The sequence below is a fragment of the Vicugna pacos genome, chromosome 24, assembly GCF_048564905.1.
Source record: "Vicugna pacos chromosome 24, VicPac4, whole genome shotgun sequence".
Lineage (NCBI taxonomy): Eukaryota > Metazoa > Chordata > Mammalia > Artiodactyla > Camelidae > Vicugna > Vicugna pacos.
In genome coordinates this window covers 11,254,301-11,261,773 of record NC_133010.1, presented here as the reverse complement: position 1 = coordinate 11,261,773, position 7,473 = coordinate 11,254,301, and positions in this window count along the sequence as shown.

The window sequence follows — 7,473 nt, the reverse complement described above, 5'->3', positions numbered from 1 at the left end:
ATTTTTTCAAGGTTAAAGGAGGTTAGACTTTAGGAGTTTTAACGTTTTGTGTTTCCTTTTGTTTTTGTTCACTTTCCATCCTGGAAACTTTCAAACACATGCAAAAGTAAAGCTTATAGAGCGATAAACCTCTGCACACCTCCCTCCCAGCTTGGACAGTTCCACATCTGCCGGTCCTGATTCATCTCCCCTCCACTCCCCAGATAATTATTTTTAAGCAAATTCCAGAATTCAAAGTGTTTCGCCGATATTCTCATATGTATCTCTGAAAGATAAGGAATCGTTTATGTAATTATTATCACAGTACAGTTACCACATCTAAAAATTTTTGATGATAATTCTCTCAATTTGCTACCAAATGGGTTGACTGGGCCTGTACCAGGGTCCTAGCCTGGGCCGAGACCCCTTGTCTCAGCCAGGGAGGTTCTTTTTCCAATCGAATTCCCACAGCCCAATACCGAAAAATGAGGTGTATGAGACATCCTTAGCTAAGGAAGGGGACAGAGGCCTGGGGCTTCCAAAGACAGGAGGGTCACTCACAGAACAGTGAGAAGAGCAGATGTCTGGTAACCAGGTGTTTGCTCTGCCATATAGATGGGACCACTTAGATAAAATTTATTGCTGCTAATGATTCTTCTGGGAAAAATCCCCAATTTAAATTCTTTCAGGTGCTCAAGGGAGGGGCCGTAGTTTCTCTTGAAACTGTAGGATCTTGACTGCTTTTAGCTCAAAATAATCTTCAGGCAAAAGTGGAACGTTTGGGGGAGGCTCGTTCTGAACCCCTACATTTCATAAGTGGTTTTATTTTCATGGCATGTTTAAATCAGAATCCAAGTAAGCTCCACAGTTTGCTATTGGTTGATAAAGCTCTTAAGTTTCTTTTAATGCATAACTTCTCCCTTCCAAACTCTTTTTTTTTTCCCTTGTAATTTGTTTGTTGAAGAATATGCTTCAGCTTTGGCCGGTCTATTTCTTGCCACTGTCTCTGCTTCCTGTGAGATTCTTGATTTTTCTTCGCTTTGTCTTTTCCAGGAACCAGGTCAGAGAAGGGTTGGCAGTCTGTCTATGACATCATCATTCATTTAATGCCCCTGTTTTAGAGAATCCGTCCCTTCTTCAGCAGGGCCCGGTGCTCCCCCAGCCTCAGTCTCCCGGCTCAGTCTCTCCTGGGTACCCAGCCGCCCCAGAGCAGGGGGTGGGGTCCACATCCTATTGATGTTCACTGGTCAAAGACCACCAGGAGCATACCTGGAGTCAAACAAAGCTGGATTTATTGTCTTGTTGCAACGAGAGAGACTGACATCCTGGAGAACGGAGGGCACCTCTAGACGAGCGTGAGGAAGAACTTAGAAGACCACTTGGACCTGAGTTAGCTGATGTGGAAGAGGGTCCCAGGAAGAGGCAGTTTTCCCTGGATTGGCTGCTGCATGGGAATGAGGGGTAATCCTGTGAGTGCTTAAGTAGCCTTGTCTAGGGGTCAGGAGGAATGAAGCGGGCTCACCCTGTCATCAGGCTCACAGGCTGCTTCTCAGCTTGCCCCCTGCCGGCTGTCAACCCTCAGCTCCCTCCGGTTTGCTAGGTCAGTGACCACTCAGAGATCTCATTCCAAGTTTTCATCGCCTTCTTTCTGCTGTCTCTTGGCCAAGTGTCTTTAACTTTGGGGGCTTCTATTTTTTCTTTTTTTTTTTTTGTCCCTTTACTGTCTTTAGAGGACTTTGGGGACAAAGCAGTGGCAAGTGACTGCATCTCCACAGCATGTGTAACTGACAATTGCGTCAGGCTTTTGTCTGGGGTCGATTTGTCCGAGAACCATTCCTCAGTGAAGTCCTTCTGCCCTTGGTGAGGGGATGCCTGGCACTTAAGCCCAAGTCCCCTCCTTGATAAACTGGGGGAAAATGTGTGGACCACAGGCTGATACTGGGATCAAGAAGGTTCTGGTTCCCTTATTTAATGAGAACAGCTTTTTTTTTTTTTTCCTGCAGGCATCCCAATTTATCATCTGATTCTGCACTGAGGGCAGTGCCATGATGGGGGAGTCTCATTGATTCGTTTGTTTCCCAAAGTGGATTTCCCATGGCCGAGTAAACTTTGTTTCCTTACATCTGGAGCAGTAGAAATATTTGCTTCTTAGAAATTGTCAAGGTAGCAAACGCACATTTTAATAAGAACCATTCTTCTCATCTGTGAGATCCGGTATTTTTAATTAGCTGGCTGGACAGCTTCTTGTCTTCCTTAAGGGATAAATTATTAACGGCCAAGGGGCGAAATGTCCATTTAATGCAATGACATGTTTATACCATTTGTCTCAGCAACTTGGCTTTGCTCAGTTGTACTCTGTGGAGAAATAACGGCAATGTTACAAAAGAATCATCGCTAAGATGTGATCCCATGTTCCGCCATGGTCATAATTACACATCCCTGGTGATGCATTAAAGGTGGAGGAACCATCTTTGTTGCTGTCGCTCAAGATGGAAGATAGAAGGTCTGATTCCTATTCTGCAAATCCCCAAACGTTTAATGGGGCTCATGGCAGACTCGCCAAGAGGAAAGTGGCGCAGGAGCTGCATGAAATGGTCTGTGGCGAAATTCATTTATAATACATTTAAAAAAAAAACTTTGCTTTTCTATATAGAATTGTATTTTTAAAGAGTTATATTTGCATGTAGGCTGGGATTTATTATTGGAAATGAACATAACATGAAGAGGGCATGTTATTAGGAAATAACCACGGTCATTAAATAGTGGGGACAGCTTTGACACCACCTGCTGTGATTGGTGTGCCACACATGGTGCACATCTCATTTTCACAACAGTACCATTTAGCCAGTGAAGAAACGGGCCAGAGAGAGAGGCTGACAATGTTACATAAATAGGGAGCAATGAAGCCTCAGTTCAAACCTGGGTCTGACTCAGCTCAGGTTACCTCCTCCAGGAAGCCTTCCCTGATCTTCACATACTTTCTACTATGATACTTGCATAGTAGCCCAGAACCTATATGAGTCTGCCCCACCTTGCTAGACCACAAAAGCAGTCTGGAATGTCTTCGTCATTTATTCCCAGTCCCAGCCCAAAGCAGCCTCTGGATAAATTCATTCTAAATGAACCCAATGCCAAGCCGTGCCCCTCCTTCCTTTGTGACCAGGCATTGCCACTGCTGTGTCCCTGTGTGGTCCTCCAGCTCCTGCTCATGGGGCTCTGGGATAAGAACTCTGTGAAAGGGGCTATCTCTTATAGATACAAATAAAGCATGAAGTCACCTGCATTGGGGCTGAGGTTTTTCTAAAAAAAGAAGTACAGAAGACAGAAGGGGCAAAGATAGAGAGATGGTCCGCAGACAGTGAGGACACTCTCCGCGAAGAGACACATCTTGTAATTGAACTCTTACCAGCAGCTCCCTGCACATAGGCAAAGGTAGGCAGGGTCTGGAGAGTCCTTTGTGAGGTCTGGGGAGTTGGAGAAGTGAAGACAGCCCAGACCAGGGGACCATGGACCCAGAGGACTGAGGAGGCAGAGAAAGCCTCATTTAAAACTTAGAACCAAAGTCACATCCATTTTTGAGTCTAAGACATAAGGGAGAAAAAGTATTCATAAGAAACCCGCTCCTGGGTCTGGCGGGCATGCCAGGGAGATTAAGCAGCGGCTCATGGTGTCAGACCTTGTAGCCGAGCGCAGGCTCTGACCTTGGACCCCAGCTGTGCCACTTTGCAATGTGTGACCATGGACTAGTTGTTAATCTGTTTGTGCTTCAGTTAAACCCTCTGTAAAATAGAGGTGACAATGGTATGCATTTAGCTGAGTTGTTTTGAAGATTAAGGTTCATAACCACGAAGAGCTCAGGTCACTCAAGGTAGCCACCGTGGGAGGAGCACCTGCTCTGCGCCAGTGCCGTGCTGAGCGCGGCACCTGTGCTGATTCACAGGCTCCCCTGAGAACCCCAGCGAGGCCGGTGCCTTTATTAGCATCTTCCCCATTTTACAGATGCAGAAACGAAGGCACAGGTTGCCTCCTGTCTTTCCCCAGATCACACAGCCAAGAGGCTGTAAAGCCAGATGTTGAATCTGGACAATCCTGCCCAGAATCCCTCCCCCGGCTGTGCTGCCACTCAGAATACTCTTGGCACTATCAAGGGGCCTGTTGTAGGCTGAACTGTTTCCCCAAGAAAGGTCTGTTGAAATCTTAACACCTGGGAGCTGTTTGTGCTCCTTGGGTGGTCTTCGGCTTTTTTCTTTTTTCCTCACACGTGTCTAAATTTGTTAAGAATATCTCACATACACCGGTGTTCCAGTAACTGTGATGAGGCTTACCAATCGAACAGGTCTGCTGCGATAATACCACACGCAGCCTTGGGTGATGAAAGCAAACCCAGTAAATGAAAATTCCACTTTACGCGGAAATGAATTCTTTTCTTTTAAGAAGAGTTGATTAAATTCTGGCTTCACTGTTACCTTTGAAATATTGCTTGTCTCCTCTCCCCTCCCCCATGAGCTCTCTCTGCAGGAAGGAGAATTGGCGAAGGGAAGGACAGACTTCCCTTGTCACTTCTGTCCGACTAGGAAGCAAGCACTGGCTGGTGATGTGGAAACAGCAGGACCCAGCGGCATGTCCCCTGAAGGCAGGGAAGGATGGGGGCACAGGGCACATCAGGAGTGCCCCCTGGGTCTGAAGGGACAATTCAAGTCAGCAAGTGTAACCTCAGCAAGAAACTTCTGCTCTGACGAAGTCCTGAGCAGGTAAAAGCTAGAAATCTCGGCAGCCACTGAAGACCACGTCTGAAAGCAGGAAGGCAGGGTCCAGCACTCACATCTGGAAAGCATTTTTGTACAAGAATGGAAGGATGCCAGCTGCCATATTACAGAGGTTAATTCTGAGCAGGGGGATAACAGATGGCTTCTGTTTGAATTTTATTTTGTTCTGTGTTCTTTTTTGTGCTTTATACGTGTTCTGCCACAAACACATATACTTCTGGAGTTAGAAAAGTGGTTTTTAAGGAGCTGAGTGTTGGAGGGAGAGGCAAGATGGCATATCTTGCAAGACATCATGAAGGGATGACATAAAAGTCACCCTATAAAAGATCACTATTAAGAGGCAAGCTGCAAACTTTACATTTTTACCATGAGAAACTCTTTTGAAACTGATAAGAAGTATGGAAACCTTGGAGAGTAAAGAACTTGTCGGTATCTCGGGTGTTCGAAACCACAGCGAGCACGCTCCTGACTCAGGGCTCTTACACTGGCTGTTCCCTCTGCCCCAGCTTTTCTCCTCCAGATTTCTGCCTGGCATCCTTCTTCACTTCCTGCAGGTCTCTGCTCCAATGTTTATCAGGCCACCCTGTATAGAAAAGCAGCCCCTACATAGAATTACATGAATGTCCCTTCACCAGAATGCCATCCTCTATGACAGCAGGGACTAGGACCACCTCGGGGCCCCAGACAATAGCTCCAATAAGCAATCATTGTAGTATTTGTTGAATGAATAAATGAAGTCACTCAGATGTTTCAGGGAATGGTACAAGTGTCATTTTCTAGCATTAGGTCCGAGACCCAGGTCTCTCTCTCCTCCGGGGCCCCCTGAGGATGAACGTACATTGGACTCTCAAAGCAAAGCATTGGGCTTAGTCATAAACTTCAATGTATTCAGTCCCTGCTGAGTTTTCCACGACAAAAAAGTTTAAAGAAATTAGATGTGTAGAACACAGACCGTGGCCCCCAAATGCCAACTCTCACCAAAAGGAACCAGAATTCCTTCAAGAAATGGCTGATTCCATTTGCAGCCCAAAGTGTATAAGATGAACCTGGGCCATCTTGTCCTGCCTGCAAACAAGGGGCTCTCAAAGGGCCATTACCGACAAAGACCCAAGAGCCAACTGGAAAAGGCTCCCATTGCCCAGATGCGACCATTTGAATAAAGACAACATTTCAAAACACATGAAATATATTAAAAATCCACAGGTTCATATTAATACTAAAAAAAATCCAAACCAAAACAAAACTAATTGATCACCTTAGGTAAAGCATAAACCTGTTATTCTGAAAACTGATAAAGGAGGCGAAAGAACTGAACTTTATTCTGCTTTTCTCTATTGACTATATTTCAAGATAACCAAATAAAGAAGGAAAGTTTCTTTCTACAAAAGGCCATTCAAGCTAATAAATGAAGAAGCAATGAGATAGCTAGAAAATCACCCTTTTGCAAATCCCCAGTGAAAAACGAATCTAGGTAGCGATAATTAACGGCTGCTAACCATTCAGTGAGAGTCAATGGGATGTATTATAATGAGTGGATCAGAGAGAAAATCTCAACCCACTGATCAATGTGAGTTAGCGTCACGAAAAGTGGGCAACCTTGCCTCTTGGGGTGATGCAATAGGAAGCCCACGGCACCACCTAGGAAGTTATTTTGATGGAAAACAAAGCCTGAATCTGATTAAGCCCTTGACTGTACTCCCAGGAACAGAAACTCTCAGGGACAGAGGAACAGGTTAACAGAGGGTTCCAGAAAGCAATAAGCCAAAATCGGAAATGTAGAACATTCTACAGACACGTGACTCAGTTTCTTCAACAAACATATGGTTTCAAAACAGAGAAGGGCAACTGATAGATCAAAGGAGGCTTGGGATGTTGCAGTCAAAATGCGGCATGTGGCTCTTATTTGTATCCCGATTTGAAAAAAACATACAAACATATGTTTCTGAGATAAGAAGAGATAAGTGAATATAAACCAGGTATTGGATACTATTAGGAATTACTTATTTTGTTGAATGTGATGATTTTATGGTTAGAATTTTTACGTCATTATGTTTAGAGAGATACATTGAAGTATTCACATGTGCCATTATGTGATATCTGGGATTGGCTTTAAAATACTCCAGCAAAAAAATATAAATGGGAGAACAGTCGACTCAAGAATGCTGAAAAGCGGGTCTTTGTGGAAGAGGATGATTTACACCTGTGTATCTTCCCACCTATCTGGGAGAAAAGACTGGTTTACTTTTTCAAAAAAAAATTTTCCAATTTATTGCAGGCCAATACTTTTATAAAATAGAATAAAAGTGAACTGCCAAAAAATTAAATGATAAAAAATCAGACGTACAACATATGCCTGAATTTTTCATAGGATTCAACACACATAAAATTATATTTTAATAAATACAATCAGAACAAACATACCATATGGAAAGTGAAAATAATTTTTTAAACCATGGAAGCTTTTCAGTGAGTGTGCATATGTAAGTGATGAGTATGGAGAACTGCTATTAAATTCATAACTTTTTGTCATTCCATAATCATAACTCATCAGAAAATTATGAGTGAGATGGTGAGCCCCTATATTAAATGCCTCTGCACACAGTTTGAACAAAAACCATCTACATCAATATTTAAAGTTTTTAATGTGACAACTGAGCTTGCTTCTTGCTTTTTAATCTCTCTAACCTAGTTTGGGTTGATGGCAATGCTACTCACAGAGGATCATGTG